At 46.2% G+C, this 12,058-nt stretch overlaps 1 protein-coding gene across 5 annotated transcripts in view; it reads right to left on the reverse strand.

The window, feature by feature from the left end:
• The window catches only part of LOC115471915 (hyaluronidase-2-like), a 97,826-nt gene that overhangs the window by 64,138 nt on the left and 21,630 nt on the right, over positions 1 to 12,058 (reverse strand). For 2 of the 5 annotated variants that reach the window (XR_003942445.1, XM_030205854.1), the window contains exon 1: positions 4,147 to 4,240. The exons of 2 other annotated variants lie outside the window; for them this stretch is intronic. The gene's annotated coding sequence lies outside the window, so the exon portion shown is untranslated. Of the gene's footprint in view, positions 1 to 3,626; positions 3,808 to 4,146; positions 4,241 to 12,058 lie in introns of those variants that run through there. One more of the 5 variants, XM_030205858.1, reaches the window with a different exon arrangement.

A 12,058-nucleotide genomic window follows, 5' to 3' on the forward strand; every position in this document is an offset into this window, starting at 1 on the left:
CCTGCGCCTAAGTTAGGCATGGGTATTTACACCAGGTTTTAGTCGGTATAAATGGTTGCACCTCAACTTAGTTGCAGGTCTGGGCGCTATGCGTATTCTATAAACTGGCCCTAACGTTACAGATAGCTCTTTTTTTTTCCCCCCGTACTGATTTTTTTCAGCACCATGTATAGACTCTAATCCTTAGACTGTAAACCGTCTTCAGGCAAGAACTCACCTGGGTACAGGAGTCTGGAAAAGAGACTAAATAAAAAAACAAAATTTTTAAAAACACAGCAAATTGTGTTGTGACGCTACTGCAGCGCATCAAGAGTCTGGGGCTGTCACTTTTAGGCAACAATACCCCGAGTTTGGCACTCAATTCCTAGCTGTGGTTAAAGTTAGACCAAGGCAGTTCTTTTCACACTTATATGAGGGGGTCATACATAGGACACCAGCTCATATACCAGTGCGACACTGACAGCTTTTTTTTTACCTGGATAAAGTATGCACGCACTTTTAGCGTCACTGAAAGAGGCCGTCCTAGAAGCATATTTAGGTCAGAGTGCAGCAAAGTGCACATACAAATTACATGTCCAATTCTACACGATACAAGCAAAATTCTCACCCCAGCAACGGCAGGGGGAAGTGACCACGGGCTCATTTTCAAAGCACCAAGGGCCCCCTTTTACCACAGCGGGTAAAAGAGAAGTCTCTCTTTCCTGCAGGAAATGGCCGCGTGGCCATTTCGGGGGGGAGGGAGCCCTTACTGCCACCCACTGAGGTGGCGATAAGGGCTCCCACACTAACCCGGTGGTAACCGGGCAGCATACGGCACTGCCCAATTACTGCTGGGTATACTCCAGAGCTACAAAAATAAATATATTTTTGTAGTGCCGGATATGATGGCACGCTGGGGGTGGGAAGTATCGCTGGGTTGCTGTGGTAGCCTGGCAGTACTTCCTGTTTAGCGAGCGGTAAGCCCACGTTGGGCTTACCACCGCTTAGTAAAAGGTGACCTTAGACTTACAAAGTTCCACATGTTACTATAGAACTTTGTAAGTTTAACTGCTTTGAAAATACACCTCCGAATATCAAAGGAAAAACATGTATAATCTCATTTGGTGCAAAGCATAGGGGTTGGAATCAGGACACCCCCCCCCTCCCAAATCAAGGGGGGGTAGGTGCGGTAGGCTCTACGCATGTGGAACGCACCAAAACAAGACTACCGCCTGGCGGTAATTTCAGATTTGGCACAAACCCATACCGCTCGGACAAATTTTTTTTTTTATTTCCTACCGCGTACGGCGTTTCCGGCATTAATCTGCAGATGACCGGTCATCACACACGCATGAGCCCTTACCGCTAGATCAATGGGTGGCATTAAGGGCTCAGGCTGTAAATAGGCACACGCTGGTTTCAATTTTACCGCCGGCCCTTTTCCCGGCCCACTGAAAAAAAAGCCCTTTTCCCCCAGACGCGGTAAAAAGTGGCCCGGCGCACGTCAAAAACACACGCCCACACTACCGCAGGCCACTTTTTGCCACGGCTTAGTAAAAGGACCCCTAAGTTTCCATTTGATTATTATTTTTTTTTTGTTTTTGTTACATTTGTACCCCGCGCTTTCCCACTCATGGCAGGCTCAATGCGGCGGGCAATGGAGGGTTAAGTGACTTGCCCAGAGTCACAAGGAGCTGCCTGTGCCAGGAATCAAACTCAGTTCCTCAGTTCCCCAGGACCAAAGTCCACCACCCTAACCACTAGGCCACTTCATTCTGAAGAGAGCAGAAACGATACAGCGACAAAACTACCAGTCCTTTGTGCTTCTTTACTGAGAGTGCGAATAACAAGAGATTACCTGTTATTATTCTCTTATATATTATGTACAGCTTTTTATATAATTTGGTGGTTGTTTTAATCTTTATAATATTGAGGAATGACATTTTTTAAATTATACTTACATTAGTGTTCATGCAAGTATTTTTTACACATTCTTTTTATTTTTTATATTTATATTATTTTATTCAATCATTATCTGGTTCATTGATCCCCGAGGCAGGCCTACATGCCGAAACACGGCCGTGTCAGGTCTCTTCATACGACTACTACAATAAAGTTCCTTTTTTTGGAATCCTCCTTGCATTTGCCTCACTTTCTTCTGATTGATGCTCACTTTTCTGTGAGGACATTGTCTGTCTCCTCTTTTTGTTTTCCAACCATGGCATAAGCCATCTTCCCCCTCGGCTAAACAGTTTATAGTTACAGTTTATTTGGGGCCCTGTTTACTAAGCTGTGTTACAGGCGTGTTAGCGTCTTTTAACACACATTAACCGTGCACGCGCCTACAATATCCCTATAGGTACCTACACAGTTAACGCACGTGCTAATTGTACGTGTGTTAAAAACGCTAATGCGTCTTAGTAAACAGAGCCCTTGGATTTGCTATACTGCCGTTAACTAACTTGCAGATCACAGCGGTGTACAAGTCTAAAAACAAATGAAAAGGCAGAAAGGAACTACAATGATTAATAGGACAGATCCAACAAACTCAATCACACAAGAAACAGTCAAACATACAATAAAGGACGGGGGAGGAGAGGGAGAGAGAATATTGCAGGAATGAGATGAGAGATGGCAAAACCCTTGAGTGAGATTGAATGCATGATGAAACAGTCATGTTTTGAGGGCTATTTTGAATTTTTTAAATGACAATTCTGCACAAATTGCGAGAGGCATAGAGGTCCAAAGGAAACGGTGGATTTCAGTTGAGCAGAACGGGGCCTAGGGAGACATAATCGGTGGTCATTTATTGACCGGAGACGTGCAGGGGGAATAAGGAATAGTAAGATTAGATAGACCTGATCGGTAGGCTTTGAAAGCAAGCGTAAGAGTCTTAAAAATAACCCATTGATCAACTGGGAGCCAACAGGATTTAGTAAAGAGAGTGGGGAGACAAGACCATACTTCTGGGCATGGTGAAACTATTTGACAGCTGTGTTCTGGAGAATCTGGAGTTTCTTAAAAAGTGAGCAGGAACAAGGTAAATAATGTTATAATAATTAAGTCTAGTGATAAGGAGAGAAAGAAATCAGGGCGTGAAAAGTGTCATAATCAAAGAACATACAAACGGAACAAAGCTGACAAAAGATAAAGAAACCTGATTTACATAACCCAGCTATCTGTTGAGAAAAATTACATTGAGGATGTAAATTTACACCGAGATAACTGAAAGAATTCACTGGGGATGCTCAACGAAGTTACACAGCAATAATTTTTAAAACAAATAGGAAGAAATATTTTTTCACTTAAGGCATAGTTAAACTCTAGAACTCTTTGCAGGAGGATGTAGTAACAGTGGTTATCGTATCTGGGTTTAAAAAAGGTTTGGACAAGTTCTTGGAGAAAAAATCCACAGTTTGCTATTGAGACAGACATGGGGAGGCAGCTGCTCGCCCCAGGATTGGTCACATGAAATGTTGCTACTAACTGGGTTTCTCCCGGGTACTTGTCACCTGGGTTGGCCACAGTTGGCAACAGGATACTGAGCTAGATGGACCATCGGTCTGACCCAGTATGACTATTGTTATGTTCTGTTATGACCAAAGAAGATTAAGGGTAAAGAGGGGGCAGACAGACCAGCACTTTACCTGAACGTTACCGTCTCACCCTTGTTCAGTCTGGAAGAAATCAGCCATTCTTTTGCAAGTCCTTAGCAATGCTAAAGAGCAATGCAGAGCCTTCCGCTTAAGTGCAAACTGGAGCTCCTGCTGCAAAGGTTAAGCCGTGCGTACAGCAATGTACTCAGAGGGGGGCTACTGGAGCTAGGAGGCAAAAATGTGCAGTGTCAGCACAGGGCGAATAAAAGGGATGAGCAAGGGCTTTTACTGGAAGCTTCCCACTTTGAGAGTGGGAAGAAGTTCGAAACTTTTCCTGAAATGCTGCACAAACAGCCCGGGAGAAAGACAAAGCAGAAGGCAGACGCGAAGCAAAGGTGAAAGATGCCAAAATGCACAGATCAGGAACCGTGAAGAGAACCCGCAGCCTCCCTCCTCCCCCATCCCCCTTTGCAGGTCCCGGGAGGGAGAAAGAAAGCGGGTCCTGATCCCTGCTGCAATGGGGGGGGGGGGGGGGGGGGGCTCAGCGGGAGAAAGCATAGCCGGGACTCACCTAGTGAGGAACACTGGTCGCACTGGTCAGTGCCGAGCTCCATCCCCGGTCCCCAGTCCCGCGCGCACCGGAGCTTCAGCTTCTTAAAGAGACCCGAAGCCCCGCCGCTGCTATGCGGGTCGCCCCACTGCCACTGTGTGTGTGTGGGGGGGGGGGGGGGTTCGCGCTGCTACACTCACGACACAAGTTCACCTTCATATTTCGGGGCTAATTCGCAGCTCCTGCTTTGGGAGCCACGAGCTACCTAAAGCGAATTAGCGGGGCTCCGGGGTTCGCTTTGTGCACAGTGAGACCCCGATTGACAGGTGAGCGGGGAGCTCCCCTCCTCTGGCTGCTGAAATGGTACGTTCCCGATCCTCCGGCTGCAGAGTCTAGGCTGTTGTTTAAAGGGGCCGCTCTGCTTTTCCCTGCGGCTGCGGTTCCTGATGCAGCTGCTGAAAACATAGGCGGCTGCTTAGCTATTGCATACTTGCCAACAACTGCCCCGAAGTACTGGGGGTGGTTTAAGTGTAAGGAGCTGTCCTGATTTGGTGGAAACCACCCTTCCTTGTCACTAGCTGACTTCAGCTCAATGTATTGATATCGATTTGGCCAGGTTCCTGGAGAAATAGTCCATAGTCTGTTATGTTTGCCCCGGGATTGGTACCATGGAATGTTACTACTCTTTGGGATTCTGAACAGAATCTTGCTACTGTTTGGGATTCCGCATAGAATGTTGCTACTCTTTGGGATTCTGAATGGAATCTTGTTACTCTTTCGAGTTCTACTATTTGGGATTCTACATGGAATGTTGCCACAATTTGGGTTTCTGTCAGGTACTTGTGACCTGGATTGGCCACTGTTGGAAGCAGGAATTTGGGCTGGATGGACCATTGGTCGACCCAGTATGGCTGTTCTTAACCAACTGCATGGTGCAAGGTTGCCTTTTACTGTGGAGGCAGAAGTTTCAGCCTGCAGGGACCACCATGTGCAGTTGCACTACTGCTACTGTTGCTTTGGATTCCATGCTGTCACCTCAGCTTGCTCTCTGCTGATGGCAGAACAGGCTGAGCTCAGAGATGCTGTCACCACTGAAGAACTACTCGATTAGGTAATGAGCCAATCAGTGATGATAATTGGCCGATGACAACCACTTATCACTAATTGGCAAATTGGAATTTACCTGTGCTTCTTTTTAGGTGTATTCTAAAGAGAGGTGTGTGTAAATTCCAACGCATGTAGCTGAATAGGGCACAGCCATGGAAGGAGTGTAGGGGTGTCAAAAACATTTACACACATTATAGAATCCAGGGAAGCGCATGTAGCCCACTCCAGGCTATTTGTCTTCTAATTTGCGGGACACAGACCGTAAAAGTCTGTCCAGTACTGTCCTCATGTTCCAGCCACTGAAGTTGCTGTCTAAGTCCTTTCCAGACCATCCTAAATCAAATTGCCATATATGAGACACAGGCCATACAAGTCTGCCTGGTATCGGCCCTAGTTCATTACAGCCGGAGTCGCTATCTAAGCATCACTCGACACATCCACACACAGGGTGCCATTTAAGTTTAGGGTTTTTTTTTTATAACTTCCATTTACTAATTGGAGATCCTCTAAGGTCACCCAATGCCTTTTTGAATTCCATCACCATTTGTGTCTCTACCATCTCCTTAATGGAAGACTTTCCACGTCTGTGCTGTTAAAACAAGGAGGAGGAGACGGCGGCACTCAAAAGAACTTGGTATTCAGTAGGCGAGAGGCTAACATAGGTGCAGCTTACAAATCCATAGGAACCCCGCAGGAACTGCTTCCATCCCCACAGGAACCCTGCAGAACTGCATCCATCCCTGCAGGAATTCCCACAAACCCCTTTCCCATGCAGGTAGTCCTAGGTTTGTCCTACAGGTGAAAAAATGACTGCCATCACAAGAGTGACACCTCCTGACTAAAGACAGGCACTGAAAGGATCATTTTCAGAAGAGGCATCCTTTTCAAAGTGGCGGTCAGCACAAGGAATTCTGTGCCTCTTCAACAATAATACTGAAATGAAGACAAAGAAGGAAAGTGACTACATGTGGGGGAGAAGTACGATCTCTGATCTTTTGATAGGAACTCAGTGAGAGCTGAGTACTTAAGCATCTTGGCTGGAGGCCAAAATGACTGACTGCTAGCTGGAAGACACTAGCTCAATGGAATGCTAACATTGTCAATGGGCATTCTGTTACCAGGGTGCCCTGGTCATTGAAGCCACAGGGTCAGCACATTCCTGGACAAAAGATGGCATTGCCCAGACTACATGCATTCGAAGAGGGCTCGAAAGCAAATGTTTATGCACAGTCTGTTAAAATTAAAATAAAACAAACAGCTGCTCTGTCACTTGGAACAGCAGTCACAGTAATTCAGTACATAAGTACGTAAGTGTAGTCATACTGGGACAAATCGAAGGTCCAGCAAGCCCAGCATCCTGTTTCCAATCCAGGTCACAAGTACCTGGCAAGATCCCAAAACAGTATAGTGCATTTTATGCTGCTTATTCTAGAAATAAGCAGTGGATTCTCCCCAAGTCCATTTTAATAATGGTCTATGGACCTTTCCTTTAGGAAGCCAGCCAAACCTTTTTTAAACCCCGCTAAGCTAACTGCTTTTACTACATTCTCTGGCAACATATTCCAGAGTTTAATTACAGGTTGAGTGAAGAAATATTTTCTCCGATTTGTTTTAAATTTACTAATTTGTAGCTTCATTGCGTGCCCCTTAGTCCTAGTATTTCATCATCTTTTTTGTCCTCTTCTTCTCAGCTCTCAACCTTCAATTTTTCCTTCCTTCCATTCATCCATCTCCTTTCTTCCTGAGTACATCTCGCCTTCGTCGCTGTCGTCATACCTCTCCTACTCTTCTCCGTACTCTCTTGCTCCTGGTCCTCTATATCAGCTCTCATCCTCTTTGTGCAGGTAAAACCGTGATGTCTCCAATCTAATTTCTATTCCTCTCCTCCCCCCTTCTTCCCTGCCTTTCTCGTGTGCTCTGTGGAATGCCCGCTCTGTCTGTAACAAACTTCCCTACATCCATTATCTCCCATACTCCTCGCCCGGTTGGCCACAGAGTGTGAAGAAGGGGATAAGGGAACAGAGAGGGGGGGTACCGGTGGAGGAGAAGATAAGGCCCTGAGGAGGGGACAACCCAGATTCTTAGCTCAGGGAGTTCCACATGTCTGGAGAAAGCATAGATCATTTTCCCCAGAGGGCTGGAGGCAGGGTAAAAACTATGATTCCCAGCAGCCCTTGAGGAAGTTTTACAACAGAATCAAAGACTTCCTATCCCAGCAGCCCCCAGTGGAGCCCAAGGGAAAGGCAGGTAAAGGTGAAACCCAAGACACGGAGGGGAGGCCAGGAATGGAGGGGGAGCCTCTAAGCAGAGCTAATCAGGGGGAGGAGGATCAGCTGGGGAATGGGTGGGACGAGGAGCTCATGGTGTGGAAGGGGGAAGAAAAGGAGGAAGAAGTGAGGCAAGAGGAGCTGATGGAGATTGCAGCTCTGGCAAGATCCACAAGTAAAAGGTTCAGACAGCAGGTAACCGCTTGGTGCAGGGTCTTGGTAAACAAGAGAAGGCAGTGGCTATTGTGGAGGAACCAGGGAGCGATGGAGTCAAGTGGAAGGGAGCCAGGAGATAGAGCTGGCTAGAGGAGGGAGGGGACCCCTGGGAGCTCTCTGCCTCTGAACTGCTGATGGGATTTCTAAACTGCTTGTTTTGCCTGTTTGGAAGTGCTTGTTTTCTTTGAACTGCTTGTTTTTCTTTGTGGAACGTTTTTTTGCTTTTGGGATTACTTATTTTGAACTGCATCATTGGGACTGCTGAGATTCATGTTCTGTTGGTTTATGAACTGCATTTTTTAAGCTGTGGAGATTCCTGAACTGCTTTGCTTTTGGAACTGCATTATTAAAAACTACTTTTTCTAAACTGTTTGTTTTTGGGATTGCATTCTTGAAACCGCTGGGATAATTTCCCTGGCAGATATCTTGGGAGCTGTGCTGGAATAGTACTGCTGAAGTACCTCAGGTCAGAGGGTACACCTGGAGGATTACAGGAAGTTGTACCTAAGTGGAATGTCATATAGAAAACTTGGGCCGGAGGCCACAGTTTTCCTGCGAAGAGCGGAGGGATCCTTCACAGGAGGTGGTGTCGGGCTACTACTTTCACCCTCTTGTAGATTTCAACCTCTTCTTCCACCTCAGTCTCACTGCTTTTCTTCCTTCGAAGTCCACTCTATCCATCCATCTATTCACTCCTCTGCCTCTCCGAATAGCAGTCATTTATTGACCCCTGATAAGTCCCTTTCTTCCTTTCTCACTGACTTTCCTTCTTTCTTGAACCTTCATCTTCTTCCCTCATTCTTGGGCATTTTAACATTCATGCTAATGATCCCTCTGACTTTTATGCTTCTCAGTTTCTCACTTTAACATCCTCCTTCAATCTTCAACTGTGCTCCACTACCCCCACTCACCAGAATGGCCACTGTCTTGATCTTATCCTCTTCTCAAACTGTTCACTCTCCAGTTTCTGTGCCTCACATCTTCCCCTCTCTGACCATCATCTGATAACTTTCACACTTAAACACCCTCCTCCCCAGTCCCGTCCAATCTTAACCTATACATTTAGGAATCTTCAGGCTATTGACTTTCAACTCTGTCCTCCAGTGTTTCAAATCTCTTCTGTACCACTATCAGGCTTATTCTCGAAAGAGAAAGGCGCCCATCTTTTGACACAAATCACAAGAAGGGCGTCGTTCTCACAGTTGTGGGGAGTGGGTTTTGGGGGGGCTCAGCACACAAAGTAAGAGAGCTATGCACCTGGGAGCAATTTCAGAAGTCCCGGTTGGTGTCTTGGCATGTCAGGGAGACCAGTGCACTATGAATGCTGGTTCCTCCCATGACCAAAGGGCTTGGATTTGGTCATTTCTGAGATGGGCGTCCTCGGTTTCCATTATCGCCGAAAATCGGGGACAACCATCTCTAAGATCGACCTAAATTTCGCGATTTGGTCGTCCCCAACCGTATTATCGAAACGAAAGATGGACGCCCATCTTGTTTCAATAATACGGGTTTCCCCGCCCCTTTGCCAGGACGTGCTGTGAAGACATCCTCAGGAAAACTTGGGTGCCCCTTTCGATTATGCCCCTCCATGTTATCCACGACTGTCAACGAGGTTGTCTCTTTCTATAATACTATTCTCTCCTTTGCTCTGGATACTCTCAATCCTCCCATTCCCCGTTCTGTAAAGCGTACCAAGCCCCAGCCTTGGCTGACCTCTAGAATCCGCTACCTACATTCCTGTGCCCACTCTGCCGAACGCCTTTGGCTGAAATCCCATGCCCATGCTGACTTCATACATTTCAAATTCTTGCTGACCTCCTTCCAGTCTGCTCTTTTACTTGCCAAACAGGACCATTACATCTAGTTGACAAATTCTCTTGGATCAAACCCTCGACATATCTTTGCCACACTGAACTCTCTTTCCCTCCAACCCTTCACTTTCTTCCCAGACTCTGGCTGAGTACTTTCATGATAATGTTCACAAGATTAAACTTGAATTCTCAACTAGGTCACCTCCACCTCTCCTTCCCTTAGTCCATTCTCTCAACCCTCCAACCCCTGCCTCCTTTTCTTCCTTTTCTGAAATCACTGAAGAGGAAACTGCACATCTTCTTTTCTCCTCAAAACTAGCTACCTGTTCCTCTGATCCTATTCCCACCCATCTACTTAACACTATCTCTCCTACTGTCATCCCTTCTATCTGTCATATCCTCAAATCTTTCACTTTCCACTGCGACTGTTCCTGATGCCTTCAAACATGCCGTACCCCTACAGGCCCTACCTGCCCTTCCAACTATCGCCCCATCTCCCTCCTCCCTTTCCTATCCAAGATACTTGAATGTGCTGTTCACCGTCGTTGCCTTGACTTTCTTTCATCTCAAGCTATTCTTGATCCACTTCAATCTGGCTTTCACCCCCTTCATTCAGCTGAAACAGTGCTTGCTAAAGTCTCCAATGACCTGTTCCTGGCCAGATCCAAAGGTCTCTATTCTATCCTCATCCTTCTTGATCTATCTGCTCCTTTTGACACTGTTGATACGCTGTCCTCACTTGGCTTTCAGGGCTCTGTTCTTTCCTGGTTTTCTTTTTATCTCTCCCACTATCAGTTGGTGTAACTCAGGGATCTGTCCTGGGACCTCTTCTTTTCTCCATCTATACTTCTTCCCTTGGTACTCTGATCTCATCTCATGGTTTTCCGTATCATCTTTACACTGATGGCTCCCAGATCTACCTCTCACACTAGAAATCTCAGCAGGAAGGCAGGCTAAAGTATCAGCCTGCCTGTCTGACATTGCTGCCTGGATGTCTCACCGCCATCTGAAACTAAACATGACCAAGACTGAGCTTCTTAACTTTCCCCCTAAACCAACCTCTCCTCTTCCCCCCCCCCCCCCCCCCCCCCCCCCCCCATTCTCTGTTTCTGTGGATAACACTCTCATCCTTCCTGTCTCATCAGCTCGTAACCTTGGGGTAATCTTCGACTCCTACCTCTCCTTCTCTGCACATATTCAGCAGACTGCTAAAACCTGTCGTTTCTTTCTCTATAATATCATCAAAATTTGCCCTTTCCTTTCTGAGCACACTACCAGAACCCTCATCCACACTCTTATCACCTCTCACTTAGATTTTTGCAACTTGCTTCTCACAGGTCTTCCACTTAGCCATCTCTGTTCAAAATTCTGCTGCACGACTAATATTCTGCCAGTGTCGTTATGCTATTAGCCCTCTCCTCAAGTCACTCCACTGGCTTCCTATCCGTTTCCGCATACAGTTCAAACTCCTCTTATTGACCTATAAGTGCATTCACTCTGCAGCTCCTCAGTACCTCTCCACTCTCATCTCTCCCTACATTCCTCCCCGGGAACTCTGTTCACTGGGTAAATCTCTCTTATCTGCACCCTTCTCCTCCACCACTAACTCCAGACTCCGCTTCTTTTATCTTGCTGCACCGTATGCCTGGAATAGACTTCCTGAGCAAGTACGTCAAGCTCCATCTCTGGCCGTCTTCAAATCTAGGCTAAAAGCCCACCTTTTTGATGCTGCTTTTAACTCCTAACCCTTACTCACTTGTTCAGTACCCTTATTTTGTCACCCCCACCTTAGTAATTCCCTTATCTCTTATTTGTCCTCTTTGTCTGGCCTAATAGATTGTAAGCTCTGTTGAGCAGGGACTGTCTCTTCATGTTCAAGTGTACAGCGCTGCATACGTCTAGTAGCACTATAGAAATTATAAGTAGTAGTAGTAGTTTTGGAAAGAGTAAACAAGCGATACACGTCTATCTGTTCCACTCCACTTATTATTTTATAGACCTCTATCCTATCTCCCCTCAGCAAGGAGTAAGGAACAAGGTCCATGGACTTCCAAACCAATAAGTGGGTCCACAAGGGTCCAAAGTTGAAGGTTTATTTAACATCATGCACAACAAGTTCAACAGTAGCCTCAACATGGTGTCTTGTTTCGGCAAGCAGATGCCTGTATCAGTCAGGAGTCTTTTTGTTCTGTCGAGTGCTGTTAGTATTCCTCAAAGAGTTGGAGAACTCCTTGCTGTGTCTTCTTAGAAAGAGAGACAGGGCAAGTGCAACCCTTCAACCATTCCCGGCCCCGCCCTCCTTAACTTTCAGGCCCCTACCCTGGTCACCTTGCTATCACCTCAAGATTTTGATAGAACTCATGATCATCCCAGAAAAATTCTAGAAAAATGCAGGTAAAAAGTATGTGCTGATAGCTCATTGAGTTTCTGTGCCTACACAGGGTTGTGAGTGTTGTTGAGAACAATTGATTGTTTTGTCCTGCTGTGGTAAGGCAGTAATGAATGGTTTGGGGTTTTGTAATGATGCTTTTT

This window comes from Microcaecilia unicolor, chromosome 6, assembly GCF_901765095.1.
Source record: "Microcaecilia unicolor chromosome 6, aMicUni1.1, whole genome shotgun sequence".
NCBI classification, from domain to species: domain Eukaryota; kingdom Metazoa; phylum Chordata; class Amphibia; order Gymnophiona; family Siphonopidae; genus Microcaecilia; species Microcaecilia unicolor.